Here is a 17273-nt window from a genome sequence, read left to right on the forward strand (position 1 = left end):
GTGTTAGGGGTGGTGTGAGGGGACCGTGTGAGGGGTGTTGTGAGGTGTGCCTCTGAAATGTCACCCTATAACTTCTAGTGCATTACATTTGACCATGGTCTGCATAAGGCTCTGGTCAAAAGTAGTGCACTAGGAGATAGGGTACCATTTCACATGCAAGCCTAGGAGCAGAGATTGAGGAGACTTACAGGGGATGGTGCGCAGGTAGAGGTTGTCTCGGATGACCTGCTGCAGCTTGTGATCCAACGAGCCCTTCTGGAACTGCAGGCTAAGGTAGTGGCGCAGGTCTGTGTTCAGAACCTTCCCTGAGCAGACAGAGACACACAGTGTTATTACAGGGCCAGTGTACTAGAGTTACAGTGTCAAGAGGTTAGAGGTCAAACAAGAGGTTAGAGGTCAATCAATATGCCTTCCCTTTCCATCAGTCACTCCTGTGAAGGCCCCTCATCTACACAATAAAACTGACAACAAAAAGATTTTATATAATATGCATACAATGATAGACACTCACCGCAACAATGACAGCGAAGCATAGGCCAAAAGCTTATATTCCAAAGGAACTGTGAAGTCTCAATGGAAAAATTTGAGTGAGAGTTTTTAACGGAAAACTCTCAGGAGCATCTCCTAGCCAACCCCCCAATGACTTTGTAAAAACAGAGGAAGTTCACAAAGTTTGAGAGGAGACAGGAACTTGAGAGTCATCCTGTGAAAGCAGGTGAAAGTTTGCTGGGAGTCGGAAAAGATGAAGAGGAGAAAGAAAGGAAAGAGTGGAGAGAGAAGGAAGAGACAAGATCTTCAGTGTCTTGGATGTGAGCCTAGTCCCCTGGCTGACAGTGGGGGGAAAAGTGGCTTTGAAATGGCTCGACTGGCGCTGAGCTTCAGTAATCATCATGTTCCCTCTCTCTCTCCTCTCTACTCTCTGCCGGGCGGACAAAACTCTGCTTAACACAACTCTGTATGCATGGCTATGAATACTAATACATCCTTTCAGAAAGGAACAGCCCCCTACAGTAGATATAGCTGGTGATACATTGGGGATGCAGCGTAGGGTGTAATATACTGAACAAAAATAAAACATTTATTTTTTACATGCGCCGAATACAACAGGTAGATGTTAGGAGGGGAGGGGAGCAGTTTTACGACCTTACAAACACGTCGTAAATACCACAGAGACTCTCCCTGACCATGCAATTGAGAGAGAGTTTCACAGTAAGACAAAGGGATTCTCCCGCCCAATTCTACTACATCCCAGAATTTGAGAATTGAACAATACTCCTATTTTGGAGAATGTGTAATCAGTCGGTGGAGAAGCCAACTACGACCTGGTCCGTTTTGTTTGTGACCTTATGAAAGACAATACAGCCACATTACGCTAACTCTGTTCATACAGGTCCCTCAGTTATGAGGTTTGCATCTAATTCTTGTATAAAATGAATGAGTAAAGATGAAGCTATTTGCGAAATGATGTAATGTGATGTTAACTTTTAAAATAAGAAAATCATCTTCCCAGTAAAGTTTAACTAAGTCAGTAGCCACACCCAAGCGAATAGGCATTCGTTGGAAATTATGAACCAACCCCTTTTCTACATTTCTATAAGAGCCCCCGTGACCCAATTCACGTTGAACTAAGTAAACCCCAGCGTGAGCTGTGGTGGCGAAAAGTTGAATATCCACTCTACATAACGAAAAGTCACTCAAGTTCCGAATACCGTGAGGATTTGTCCTCACGTTTAAAAGGGCTAATTCTAATGTCAACCATACAGGCCAGGAAACATGGGAGCTTGCTCTCCACGTGAAATGGTATGAACTCTGAACTATTGATCACTCAAGAAGAAGTGAGTCCTAGATGACAGCCTTACAGACTGCAGCTGGAACGGTAGCAAATCTAGTACGAGAACACTGACCGACGTGGACCAATCTCCAGAGTGAGATGAACCTCTCAGACCATGTGAACTTCTCACACGACGACCCGGAAAATTCCACAAAGGACAGGGCAAACCAGAGCATCACATCACCAGCTTCACGTAAATACAATGCATTGCTTTTCCGGATGAGCGATCATTAGTGGCATATGTATTTATGTGAGAATAGCTTCCCAGGTCCGATAAAGACCAATGTTCCTTAGTCTTCCTTCCAAAACCCCCTTCTCTTCTCTCTGAATCTATAGTGTTATAACCTAACTGTTTTTGTTTAGTCCACTAGGGATGGTATAATGTTATTATGTATTGTATATTCTGTAATTGTTTAATTAGTTAGTAAATAAATAATTGAGCCAATTGGTGTATGGATGATTTATAGTAAAGGCTGGGTTCGTGCAGATAACCAACAATTTACGACGTTCAGATGAGACTGACGAAGGTAATAATAATAATTAATTAATAGAAGACTAATTGATCAGATATTAAAGTATCTGAAGAGTTATATTAAGAAAATTCTAACTTTGTAATATGAACATTTTCCGTGGTGCCCTGACATCCTGGTTAATTACATTTACATGATTAGTTTAATCACGTAATAATAATAATTACAGAGAATTGATTTGATAAAATAACAGTCTTCACCTTTAACGATACTAATAACACGACAACCCCCCTTGGCATTTTTCCTACTTTGTTGCCTTACAACCTGGAATTAAAATTAATTTTTGGGGGGTTTGTATCATTTGACTTACACAACATGCCTTCCACTTTGAAGATGCAAAATATGTTTAATTGTGAAACAAACAAGAAAGAAAAAAAAGAAAACTTGAGCATGCATAACTATTATAACCCTTCCAAAGTCAATACTTTGTAGAGCCACCTTTTGCAGCATTTATGTCTCTATAAGGTTGGCACATCTAACCACTGGGATATTTGCCCATTCTTCAAGGTAAAACTCCTCCAGCTCCTTCAAGTTGGAAGGGTTCCGCTGGTGTACAGCAATCTTTATGTCATTCCACAGATTCTCAATTGGATTGAGGTCTGGGCTTTGACTAGGCCATTCCAAGACATTTAAATGTTTCACCTTAAACCACTCAAGTGTTGCTTTAGCAATATGCTTAGGGTCATTGTCCTGCTGGAAGGTGAACCTCTGTCCCAGTCTCAAATCTCTGGAAGACTGAAACAGGTTTCCCTCAAGAATTTCCCTGTATTTAGAGCCATCCATCATTCCTTAAATTCTGACCAGTTTCCCAGTCGCTGCCGATGAAAAACATCGGCAGTGTTCTCGGGGTGATGAGAGGTGTTGGGTTTACGCCAGACATAGCGTTTTCCTTGATGGCCAAAATGCTCCATTTTTGTCTCATCTGACCAGAGTACCTTCTTCCATATGTTTGGAGAGTGTCCCACATACCTTTTGGCAAAACACCAATGTTTTTGCTTATTTATTTCTTTAAGCAATGGGTTTTTTCTGGCCACTCTTCCGTAAAGCCCAGCTCTGTGGAGTGTACAGCTTAAAGTGGTCCTATGGACAGATACTCCAATCTCCGCTGTGGAGGTTTGCAGCTCCTTCAGGGTTATCTTTGGTCTCTTTGTTGCCGCTCTGATTAATGCCCTCCTTGCCTGGTCCGTGAGTTTTGGTGGGCAGCCCTCTCTTGGTAGGTTTGTTGTGGTGCCATATTCTTTCAAATTTTTAATAATGGATTTAATGGTGCTCCGTGGGATGTTCAAAGTTTGTGATATTTTTTTATAATCCAACCCTGATCTGTACTTATCCACAACTTTGTCCCTGACCTGTTTGGAGAGCTCCTTGGTCTTCATGGTGCTGCTTGCTTGGTGGTGCCCCTTGCTTATTGGTGTTGCAGACTCTGGGGCCTTTCAGAACAGGTGTACTGTATATATACTGAGATCATGTGAGAGATCATGTGACACTTAGATTGCACACAGGTGGACTTTATTTAACTAATTATGTGACTTCTGGACGTAATTGGTTGCACCAGATCTTATTTAAGGGTTTCATAGCAAAGGGGGTGAACACATATGCACGCACCACTTTTCCATTGTAATTTTTTAGAATTTTTGGGAATAAGTAATTTTTTTCATTTCACTTCACCAATTTGGACTATTTTGTGTATGTCCATTACATGAAATCCAAATAAAAATCAATTTAAATTACAGGTTGTAATGTAACAAAATAGGAAAAACGGCAAGGGGGATGAATACTTTTGCAAGGCACTGTACAAGCCCTTAAACAACAATGCAGTTTTAAGAAAAATAAGTGTTATGAAAGTATTTACTAAATAAACTGAAGTAAAAAATAAAATAATAATAATAATAAAAAAAAAACATTATAATAATAATTAAAGAGCAACAATAAAATAACAGTAACGAGGCTATGTACAGGGGGTACCGGTATAGAGTCAATATGTGGGGCCACAGGTTAGTCGAGGTAATTGAGGTAATATGTAATATAGTGTTAAAGTGTCATTGCTAATAAACACGTAAAAATGGGACGGGGGTCAATGCTAATAGCCCGGGTAGCCATTTGATTAGCTGTTCAGAAGATGTATGGCTTAGGGGTAGAAGCAGTTTAGAAGCCTCTTGGACCTAGACTTGGCGCTACGGTTGCAGTGCGGTAGCAGGGAGAACAGTCTATGACAAGGGTGGCTGGAGTCTTTGGGAATTGTTAGGGCCTTCCTCTGACTCTGCCTGGTATAGAAGTCCTGGATGGCAGGACGCTTGGCCCCAGTGATGTACTGGGCCGTACGCACTACCCTCTGTAGTGCCTTGCGGTCGGAGGCCGAGTAGTTGCCATACCAGGCGGTGATGCAACCAGTCTGGATACTCTCCATGGTGCAGCTGTAGAACCTTTTGAGGATCTGAGGACCCATGCAAAATCTTTTCAGTCTCCTAAGGGGGAATAGGCATTGTCGTGACCTCTTCACGACTGTATTGGTGTGTTTGGGCCATGATAGTTTGTTGGTGATGTGGACACCAAGGAACTTGAAGCTCTCAACCTGATCCACTACAGCCCCGTCGATGAGAATGGGGGTGTGCTCAGCCCTCCTTTCCTGTAGTCCACGATCATCTCCTTTGTCTTGATCACATTGAGGGAGAGATTGTTATCATGGCACCACCTGCCAGGTCTCTGACCTCCTCCCTATGCGCTGTCTCATCATTGTCGGTGATCACTGTCGTGTCGTCAGCAAACTTAACGATGGTGTTGGAGTCGTGCTTGGCCATGTAATGTAGTCATGGGTGAACACCCGGGGGCGGCCAGTCAGGAAGTGCAATTGAGATTGCACTTGAGATCTGTGGATTTGTTGGGGCGATATGCAAATTGGAGTGGGTCTAGAGTTTCTGGGATAAGGGTGTGATGTGAGCCATGACCAGCCTTTCAAAGCACTTCATGGCTACAGATGTGAGTGCTACGGGTCAGTAGTCATTTAGGCAGGTTACCTTGGTGTTCTTGAGCACAGGGACTATGCTGGTCTGCTTGAAACATTTTGGTATTACAGACTCAGTCAGGGACATGTTGAAATGTCAGTGAAGACACTTGCCAGTTGGTCAGCGCATGCTCGGGGTACACATCCTGGTAAATACAATTTGATTTGATTTATACAAGTGTCTGGAACTCTATTAGAGGGAAGTGACACCATTCTTCCATCATTTAGTGTTTTGTTGATGGTGGTGGAAAAAGTTGTTTTAGGCACCACTCCTTAATCTCCCATAAGTGTTCAATTAGGTTTAGATTTGGTGACTGACACACACACACACACACACACACACACACACACACACACACACACACACACACACACACACACACACACACACACACACACACACACACACACACACACACACACACACCACACACACACACACACCCTTTAAACCCCCCATGCTCCTTTGAGTATCCTCTTTCAAATTCACTGAGATTTCTTCTTCCAGACATGGTAGCCAAAATAATAGGCAACTTGGCATATTTATACATGACCCTAAGTATGATGGGATGTTAATTGCTTAATTAACTCAGGAACTACACCTGTGTGGAAGCACCTGCTTTCAATATACTTTGTATCCCTCATTTACTCAAGTGTTTCCTTTATTTTGGCAGTTACCTGTATATCCCTTCAGCAAAATGTGAAATAACTTATGGTACTTAGAATATGACTGAGAATGATTAAACGTACTATATTCTGAATGTGTTACTGTGATATTTTATTGAGGCTCCTGCTGCTGGCACGCAAGCACACATGCACACACATGTACACACACACACACACACACACAACCATGTCACCAACCCCGTGGCTGTACAGTGCCGTCTTTGTGGCCTGCTCGGTCCAGTCAGAAGGTGTTGTTGAGGTTGTCACATCAGAGATGAGTCTCATTCCTCCTCTTTACAGATAACATTGCATCAGCTTTCCTCTCTCCAGGTGGAGACTCAATGGCCTCCACTGTACCCAGTCAGCCCTGTATGCTGGGGTATTTCTAGTGACTGCAGTCAGCCAAGGTGAGAGAACTTCACCTCACATTCTTTGCTCTACCAGCTCTCTCTCTCTGTGCACTTCTTTACCCTCCCCCCGCTCTCTGTACCTGTCTCTCTCTATCTCCCTCTGTACTCTTCTTTACACCCCCCCCGTTCTCTGTACCAGTCTCTCTCTATCTCTCTCTGTGCACTTCTTTACCCTCCCCCCGCTCTCTGTACCTGTCTCTCTCTATCTCCCTCTGTACTCTTCTTTACACCCCCCCCCCCCATTCTCTGTACCAGTCTCTCTCTATCTCTCTCTGTGCACTTCTTTACCCTCCCCCCGCTCTCTGTACCTGTCTCTCTCTATCTCTCTCTGTACTCTTCTTTACACCCCCCCCCCGTTCTCTGTACCTGTCTCTCTCTGTCTCTCTGTGCACTTCTTTACCCTCCCCCGCTCTCTGTACCTGTCTCTCTCTATCTCTCTCTGTACTCTTCTTTACACTCTCCCCCGTTCTCTGTACCTGTCTCTCTCTATCTCTCTCTGTACTCTTCTTTACACCGCCCCCCCCCCCCCCCCCCGTTCTCTGTACCTGTCTCTCTCTATCTCTCTCTGTACTCTTCTTTACACCCCCTGTTCTCTGTACCTGTCTCTCTCTCTATCTCTCTGTACACTTCTTTACACCCCCCCGTTCTCTGTACCTGTCTCTCTCTATCTCTCTCTGTACTCTTCTTTACACCCCCTCGTTCTCTGTACCTGTCTCTCTCTGCCTCTCTGTACTGCCACAGTACCTATCCATTTCCTCCATCTATCTACAGTGACTCTTTCCATTACCGTACACGCTATTGGAAGCAACAAGGGGAACCAGAATCCTTTCCAGGTATTTCAATCAGGGCATGATTCATAAAGATAGATTCCTTTGATTAACAGCTTTTCAGTCAGTCTCTATTTTTGTACCTGTTTATTACACTCCCTTTTCATCCTCAAATTCGTTACAGATGAATGAGTCACTCACAGGAATTATTCAATATCTCTTTGGAGTTTTCTTTAGCGTCAGCAACCCAGTAATCCTCTGTAGAGCCTGTAGCATCTCAGGGCAGATGCCAGCAGAGGGGAGAGAGGAGGAGCAGACGGAGCCGAGTCAGGTGTCCCTGGTGAGGTGCTTGACTCAGAGCCTCCACACTTACACTAACACCTCGCTACTGAGGGAAGAACATGCTCGCAAGCACACACACAGACACCCACACAAAACACACACACACACGGCAGCATCTGACTCATGCAGAGAAGAGCAGGGCTGAGGGATGTAGAGCTGGCACTGGGTAAAGGAGAGACAGATATCACAGTCACCTAATTGGTCTGTTTCCAAACGACACAGCTATGCAGCTTATGGTGACTTGTTGTTCTGTTCCACATCTCTCGTATGTGGAATTCTTCAGGGAGGTCATTTATTCTGTTATCTGAATGCCACAAACTGAAGATTCTCCTAAACCAACAGGTTTAGTACCAGACCGCAACATACCAAGGCATCTTCTCCATTTGGCCGAAAGTCTTTTCCTAGATAAGTCCCAAATTTGTGTAATACAGAGGACATGCACATCCATTCCTTTCCTCCATATGGCTAAGTTCTTGCTGGCCCCAAGGCGTTTACTAGCATAGCAGTGGGTGTTGTGAAACGGGCTGTAACACTGTTGTGCTCCTCCCTGTGAGACATAAACTAGCTCTATGCCACAACATGGTGAGGCCCAATCACAACACTACATCATGTGATTAATGGCAGGCTGTTGGTGTCCTGTTCATCATGGCTTCATATTCCTCTCTCTCTCTCTGTAGGTGCAATGCGGGTCAAGCTGCAACTCAGACAGTAAACGGTGTCTGGATTGAGCCTGTGTAGGAGTAGGAAAGGCTATCGTCTCACTTCAGCCCTGTAAATGAATTCTCTACGCTTATATAACCAGCACTGGGTGTAGGCTTCAGAAGCTGCAACTATCTAATTGAGTACAAGCCCTAGAATAGAGCCTCAACCTATAGCAGTATTTGCAGAGCTTGCTGAAGCAGGCTCACATGGTCACAGCTGCACCCATATTAAAGTTAACCAACCATAAGCTACCTCCATACCTCCCCCTGCTGAGCCAAAGAGCACCGGAGAGGAGGGATGACCTTCCTCCTCTCAGGTTCATGATTAGCAGCAGTCAGCAGAACAGTGACTGTAATAATGTGAGGAGAGAAAGAACAAAGGATCACAGCATCCGTGAGGGGGCGAAAGGGAGGAGAGGGTTACCCTCAGGACACTGACTCGTGGTGTCGCTCTCTCTCACTCTTTATCACATTTCCCCCCTCTAACTTCTGTTCTAGTTTGCTCTCCTTCTTCCTCTCAGTCATTCTGCCTCTCTTCATTGTACATCTCTCTGTCTCCCTGCTGTAGGCGGTCCCTTCTTGTTATATCATTTGTGGGTCCGTGGAGTCTGATACAGCTGGAGAGTAAAACACACACACACCGACCCCATCCCAGTGAGGAGCCTCATTTAGCATCTGGCTCAGATCAACAGAGGAATCAGTATGACTACACTCACATGTGAATGGAGCACATTTATCAACCCAATCCACTACAGAGTAACATATTGGCCCATTTCTCTCTCACACACACACCCAGACAAACATGCACGTACGTACGCACATACTCATATTACCGCAGCACACTGCTGAAGAGAGACAGATGTGAATTTCATAGTTCTATCCAAAAACAAGTGTGACTCAAGTAGACTGTGTTGTTCAGTATGGTTCAGAAAAGGCCTTCGTCCTAATCCCAGGCCTGTTGTCAACTCATGTCTCCGTAAAAGTCATGTTTCTGTGAAGCAAGAACACGGCCAGATGTACTCCATAATTGAAAAGGAAAAAAAGAGAAAAGAGATAGAGAATATAGAGAACACGGTGAGGAACATGGGAGAGAGAAGCACAGTGATGCACAAACCCTGCCACTTTCCCTGACTTCAGTTGACACATCATCAGACAGAGTGGCAGAGTCACTTCCCCTCCAAGCATGCCCCTTTCCAACCACAACACATACCACAACAGAGAGAACATAACGTAACACTCACATCAGGATGTAATCAACCTAGTAGGCAGCTGCAGGAAGAGAATATGATTGAATCAGAAAGCATTTACAGGGCTGTTTATTTGTTGCTATTATACTGAGTGTCTAAATCAAAACACTAAAAGGCCTTAATTTGCAATCTCTTCAACTGCATCTCATTAGCTTTGGCACATATGGACTAAAACAGTAAAAGATAATAATGAGAATAATGTGGTTGAGTCAATCAATCAGTACCATCTCCTGCTGGCTGGCTGGCTGGCTGGGTTCAGCATTAGTGCTGTCATCCGCTAGTGAATGATGAGGGAAATGTGGGATTATATCACAGTCATCATCCTCAATGGCCTCAGATATGAGCCTGACTACAACGTGCTGTTTAACCGCGTGCCATTGTGACGGGGGAACTAAAGGCCAATCAGAGGAGATGGATCCTGGTCTGAGGCATGACTGAAGAAACTCCAATTATCATCGTAGCCATTGCTGTTACGAACATATCTGCTCCAGTTACTGTTTTGTGGCAGGCAGCCCTTGAGTGATGCACAGGCTCCCTTTCCTCCGTGAACTCTCCACTCACTGACTCACTAACTCACTCACTCACTCACTCACTCACTCACTCACTCACTCACTCACTCACTCACTCACTCACTCACTCACTCACTCACTCACTCACTCACTCACTCACTCACTCACTCACTCACTCACTCACTCACTCACTCACTCTCTTCCATTGTGAGAACACATCCCTTCCAAGGCTACTGATCTATGTCAAGGTTTCGACTGAAGGAGCTCATTTCTAAATTAATTTAGGTGCGTGCTTCTTGACATTTAGATGAGACTGAAACAAGAGTAAAGGATCTGTGCAGCAAAATAAGTGTCTGCTGCTACTCTCTCTGTTTGACCACAGGCCACTGCTCCTCTGTCTTTTGTCAGCGTCTTGTTGCGGGAGAAGGGCATTGTTTATGAGCCTCTTGAAATGATAGGTTATCGTCCCCCAATGCTGTGCATTTCATTGTTGAGTGAGCAAAAAGCATCCCGAGGGCTAGCGGCCGTCTTCAGGAGAGTGAGGGATTGTTGTGAGAGCTCGACCCCACTGCCCCACCTCTCCCTCAGTCTCCTCACAACATAATGTTGTGTTGCTTGGTGCAGAGATCCTTTGTTTGGCTGTAGCGCTGACTTGAGAAGAAGTTCAATCTGAATGAGGCCATGAAGAGTCAGATGAGACCATTCCTAAAATGGGTCCTCTTTGGCTGTGGACACTCCTAATGTTCATCTCATCTTAATCCCTATCCAAATCCTATTACCCAAGATTAATCAAAAATCTGTTTTGAAACGATACTCTAGGTGAAACAAGTAAATGGTTTAGGACTTTACAAGACTTGAATATATACCTTCACATTCATTAGGTGTTAAACCTGGCCTCTCCTGCTGTTACTGTAGGAGAGGGAAGGAGAAAGGATGGTGTTGTGTGCCAGGTTAATAAGACAGCAGATGAATAGCACAGGGACGTTTGCAGCAGCCTAGCTCTTACCTGCCCATCCCCATCACAAGGCCTTATTGGGGGAACTAAGCTGGTTAGCTAAACCCATAGGGAAACATTTGGACTGGAAACAGAGAATGCACATCTGTAATTGGCTGGGTGCTGGGCCATCCACTACTGCTGCAGACACCTTAGACACCTCGGCAGGAGCGGGATAACGAGCTCTATGAACCACAGTCAGGCCTAAAAAAGAGTCAAAATATAGCTGTATAGTAGCTGTACTGGATTCACTAACCATAGCACAGCAAATGAGTGCAGAAGGATGTGGTGGTTGCAGAGATATGATTGCAACATGGCTGCTCTGCTGGTTGTGTGGCTTGCTGGCAGGCAGAGGTAGGCCGTGGTACACAGCTGGGGATAGCCTTTTAAGAGAGAAATGCTCCACTAAGCCACTTCTCTCCAACACCACCTAGCTCTGAGATGTACCATAGACCTGCAGAGAGAGTCCCTAGGCAGACCCTTAATCCTGTGGCGCTGTAAAGTGTAAGGCGGTTATCATGGCCGCACTCAGAGGCACTCAACTGATACTCAACACATGACAGAAAAGGGATTTCATGTTTCCAATGAGGAGCTGAGGAAAATCAATCATGTGCTCCGACGGCCGGGGACGAGGGCCTGCCTGCCACCCAGCTCCCTGCTGAGGGAGCTCTGCCAAGTGTGCTGACACTTACAAGCCTGGAAGTGAATGGGAAAGCACTGAAGGCTTGTCTCTACAGTCTATGTCTGTTTCTTAGTGGTGCTCTTGGCCCTACTGGACCCTGTCAATTGTAATAGACAAAACGCAGAGATAGAAAAGGTGCTGACTGTCTCCTGGGGTCATCTCTGTATGACTCGTATGAAAACCTGGCTCAAAGGTTCAACTGTTCAACAGGTTTTTGACATGACCTTTGTAAAGGTGGTGAGTAAAGAGTGGTGAGTAAAGAGTGGTGAGTAAAGAGTGGTGAGTAAAGAGTAGATGTGTTGTATGATAAATGGGAGAGAATACTGAGAGGAAGAGAGATGTACTCAGAGACACCAGAGATGGAAACTTCCCTCCCGAGGACTACAAATGTTTCCACATGGGCCACTGCACACACAGATACGCACGCACACATGCACAAACACGCCTGTGTACACACACACACACATGCATGCATACACTCTCACTTTCACACACACACCAGGTTTCAGGGTTGGTTCCACCGCAAGCTCCACTTTGACCACCAGAAGGATGCCCACAGCTTATAGGAAGCCTTGCGCTTAGAGCGTTGGGCCAGTAACCGAAAGGTTGCTAGTTTGAATCCCTGAGCCGATAAGGTGAAATGTCTGCCAATGTGCCCCTGAGCAAGGCACTTAACCCTAATGTCTCAAGGGTCGCCGTTGATATTGGCAGACCCTGGCCGTGACCCCACTATCTGAGGGTGTCTCAGGGAGAGATGAGATATGCAAAAAACACATTTCCAATTCACATGTGTATTAATACACACTTGTACATGTGTGAAATAGGATAAATATAAGTCCCCAACAAATTATTACAAACAAACATGCACACAGTCTGCAGCTGTGATCTGCCATGTAGAAATAATATGTTTTCATATGAAAACCTGATCTGCTGTAAACATTAAGAAGAATTCAATTTCTGTCTCCAATTTCACGTGGCCAAATTCATAGGGCCTGCTAATTCTCTGAGGGGATTTCGATGATAGATGCATAGTCGATGGAGACATATTCAGGTGCGGTGTCACACCCTGGCCTTAGTTATCTTTGTTCTCATTATTATTTTAGTTAGGTCAGGGTGTGACATGGGGAAGTATGTGTTTTTGTATTGTCTAGGGCACAGGTGTCAAACTCATTCCACGGGGGGCCGAGTGTCTGCGGGTTTTCGCTCCTCCCTTGTACTTGATTGATGAATTAACATCACTAATTAGTTAGGAACTCCCCACACCTGGTTGTCTAGGGCTTTATTGAAAGGAAAAACCAAAAACCTGCAGACACTAGGCCCTCCGTGGAATGAGTTTGACACCCCTGGTCTAGGGTGTTGTATGGTTTAGAGGGTTAAGGAGAGTAGATGGTTTAGTGTTGTGTGTAGGTGTCTAGGAAAGTCTATGGTTGCCTGAATGGGTTCTCAATTAGAGACAGCTGGTTATTGTTGTCTCTGATTGGGAGCCATATTTAAGGCAGCCATAGGCTTTAGCTGTTGTGGGTAATTGTCTATGTCAGTGTGTAATGGTCAGTGTCAGCACCATTTTGTTTATATAGCTTCACGGTCGTCAGTTTGTTATTTTGTTAGTTTGTGTATAGTTGTTCGTTTCGTGTTTCTTTTCTCTCTTCTAATAAAAGAAGATGTATTTTGCACACGCTGCGCCTTGGTCCAATCTCTCACAAGAAGACGATCGTGACATGCGGGCCATTGAAGGGAGATGGAACAAGCTCTTTCTGCAGACACATTACGCAACAGACCTCTCCTCTGGTATTCTTAGAGCAGTCTGACTTGAAAATGCATTTCAGTAGGAATGTCTGCTGAGCAAGTGCATGATATAACGTGATGAATCCCTGGAGACATGAGGGATGAGATGGAAAGTTGGACATTTATGAAAATGCACGCGTCTCTCTCAGGCTCTTCTGCATGCGCTGATGCAGAGGGCATGCCTCTCTCTCCTCACTCCCCTCACTACAAGGGCCTCCAACCTTCTACTACCATACACAGACAGGGGGATGAAACAAGGAGTGTTGGCAGCCATTATCCTAATACTCATGAGGGGGGATGACACTACGAGTGCTGCTGAGGAGTAATTGCTCCGCCATAGTAATTATCAGGCGTAAACACTACTGGCTGCTTGGCCCTTCAGAAGAACCACCAGCTGTAATTATTTCCTTTGAAAGGGAAGTTTTGATTTCCTTCTATGAAATTACTTAACAGGACTGTAACTTTAGGTTTTCACTAATGTAATGAAAGGATTTTACTATTTAATACAGCCTCTGCAGCCGTATGCTCTGCCATGGCACAGATGAGCTGGCTTCAGATCAGAGAGAGAGAGAAGAGGAGGAGGAGCAGGAGGAAGGAGGGTGAGAGAGTATGAGAGAGTGTATGAGAGAGAGAGAGAGTATGAGAGAAAGAAAGAAAGAGAGAGAGAGAGAGAGAGAGAGAGAGAGAGAGAGAGAGAGAGAGAGAGAGAGAGAGAGAGAGGGGAAGAGCAGGGGGAGGATGAGGAGGAGGGACAGTGTTTATCTTGATCATCTCAAGGTTAAGTTAAGTATCCTATCTGTAAAGCTTCATTGGGCATGTCCTCTCTTTATGGGCCATAACACCCATAAACCCCCCACATCCCATAGCATGCCTCCTCTACAGCACCACCCCCCACCCCTCACCCCACAGTGCTAATCAGCCTGTAACAGGACAGTCTATCATATCCATAGATTAATACTAATAAGTACAGAACATAGCAGTCAGTCAGTGTGGCAGAACCTCAAACACATGCAGCATTCATCAGAGCACAGAGACCACAGCAATCTAATGGTCAATCAATATATAAGACACATTTATGTGACGAAAAGTATTTGATCAACTGACAGCTTTTTTCTATTACAGCTGGAAATCAGTTTGCCATCACTATATACAACACTGCCACTCACTCTTAGCTTGGTCTTCCCCTGGTGTGCAAAGGGAGCATACATACAATACATCACACCCAATGAACATAATCAATTAAAACCTGTTATTAGCCTAGGAGCAGTTATTTATGAATCAAGTATGAGTGAACTTTCATCCAGACCATGCAGCTCCACAACATAATCCTTGCAGCTCCACAACATTTCACACAGGATTAGCACCCGAGGGAGCCTGGCTGTGAAGAGTGAAGAGGGACGGATGCAGAGAAAGGGAGTTGAGAGGGAATGCAGTGGAAGAGAGGTAGAGATGACATGGGTGGTGAAGTGGTCTGAGGGACCCTATGGGGGATGAGAGAGGGAAGTAAGGCCCTAATCCACACATAGCGGGCTATGGAATAGGAAAAGAGAGAAGAAAAGATGTGTAATGCTTACAAAATGTACAGCTGTATGTGTAGATAACATATTCACATTGGTGACTTGCAGGGATGAATAAATTATTTAAATATTTGGCAGATGTTATCGCGGGTGTAGTGAAATGCTTATGTTCCTAGCTCCAACAGTGCAGTAATACGTAACAATACACACAATTCCCCAAAAGAAAAAGAAAGGAATTAAGAAATATAGAAATATTTGAACGAGCAATGAGTACAGAATATAAATATATATGCAGTGCATTCAGACAGTATTCAGACCTCTTCCCTTTATCCACATTTGGTTACGTTACAGCCTTATTCTAAAATTGATTAAATCGTTTTTTCCCCTCTAGTCTCCCAGTCCCTGCCGCTGAAAAACATCCCCACAGCATGATGCTGCCGCCACCATGCATTGTAGGGATGGTGCCAGGTTTCCTCTAGACATGATGCTTGGCATTCAGGCCAAAGAGTTCAATCTTGGTTTCATCAGACCAGAGAACCTGTTGCAAACTCCAAGCGGGCTGTCATGTGCCTTTTACTGAGGAGTGGCTTCGGTCTGGCCACTCTACCACAAAGACCTGATTGGTGGAGTGTTGTAGAGATGGTTGTCCTTCTGGAAGGTTCTCCCATCTCCACTGACAAACTCTGGAGCTCCGTCAGAGTGACCATCGAGTTCTTGGTCACCTCCCTGACCAAGGCCCTTCTCCCCAGATTGCTCAGTTTGGCCTGGCGGCCAGCTCTAGGAAGAGTCTTGGTGGTTCCAAACTTCTTCCATTTAAGAATGATGGAGGCCATTGTGTTCTTGGGGACCTTCAATGATGCAGAAATGTTTTGGTACCCTTCAACAGATCTGTGCTTCGACACAATTCGGTCTTTCTGAGCTTTACGGACAATTCCTTCGACCTCATGGCTTGGCTTTTGTTCTGGCATGCACTGTCAACTGTGGGACCTTATATAGACAGATGTGTGCCTTTCCAAATCATCTCCAATCAATTGAATTTACCACAGGTGGACTTCAATCAAGTTGTAGAATCATCAAAAACATGATCAATGGAAACAGGATGCACCTGAGCTCAATTTCGAGTCTCATAGCAAAGGGTGTGAATACTTATCTAAATAAGGTATTTCAGTTTTGTAAAACCTGTTTGCACTGTGTCATTATAGGGTATTGTGTGTAGATTGATGAGGAAAACAATTCATTTAACATAACAAAATGTGGAAAAAGGAAAAGGGTCTGAATGCTTTCCGAATGCACTGTATATGTGTATGATGGTGTGTATAGACATTATGGACAGTATATAAATAGAAAAGGTGTGTATAGAAGTAGTTATATAGGATGAACCTTGACTAGAAAACAGTATATACTGTACATATAAAGTGGGTAAAAAAGTGTGTAAACATTATTAAATTGACCACTGTTCAATGACTATGTACATAGGGCAGGAGTCTCTAAGGTACAGGGTTGAGTACCGGGTGGTAGCCAGCTAGTAACAGTGACTAAAGTTCAGGGCAGGGTACTGGGCAGAGGCCGGCTAGTGGTCCTCCTCAGACTAATATTATTCTGTTTGTCATGTGGGTACCTTTGCCACTGTTCCACCCCTTGTGTATTGCGCTGTCATGGTGTCTAACAGTCTGATGGCCTGGAGATTGAATCAGTTTTTCAGTCTCTCGGTCCCAGCTTTGATGTACCTGTACTGGCTCCGCCTTCTAGATGATAGTGGGGTGAACAGGTCATGGCTCGGGTGGCTAAGGTCCTTGATGATCGTCTTGACCTTCCTGTGACACCGGGTGCTGTAGATATCCTGGAGGGCAGGCAGTGTGCCCCCGGTGATGCGTTGGGCTGACCGCACCACCCTCTGGAGAGCCCTGCAATTGCAGACGGTGGAGTTGCCGTACCAGGTGGTGATATAGGCCGACAGGATGCTCTCAATGGTGCATCTGTTGAAGTTTGTGAGGGTCTTAGGGGCCAAGCCGGATTTCTTCAGCCTCCTGAGGTTGAAGAGGAGCTGTCGCACGTTCATCACCACACTCTCTGTGTGGGTGGACCATTTCAGGTTGTCAGTGATGTGCACGCCGAGGAACTTGAAGATTTTCACTCTCTCCACTGTGGCCCCGTCGATGTGGATGAGGGCATGCTCCCTCTGCTGTCTCCTGTCCACGATCAGCTCCTTCGTTTTGTTGAAGTTGAGGGAAAGGTTATTTTCTTGGCACCACTCCATCAGGGCCCTCACCTCAACCCCCATAGGCTCTCTC

At 45.0% G+C, this 17273-nt stretch overlaps 1 pseudogene; it reads right to left on the reverse strand.

Moving 5' to 3' along the window:
• LOC120020584 overlaps positions 1–17273 on the reverse strand; it is a 187067-nt pseudogene that overhangs the window by 63993 nt on the left and 105801 nt on the right.

Source organism: Salvelinus namaycush, chromosome 2 (genome assembly GCF_016432855.1).
Source record: "Salvelinus namaycush isolate Seneca chromosome 2, SaNama_1.0, whole genome shotgun sequence".
Lineage (NCBI taxonomy): Eukaryota > Metazoa > Chordata > Actinopteri > Salmoniformes > Salmonidae > Salvelinus > Salvelinus namaycush.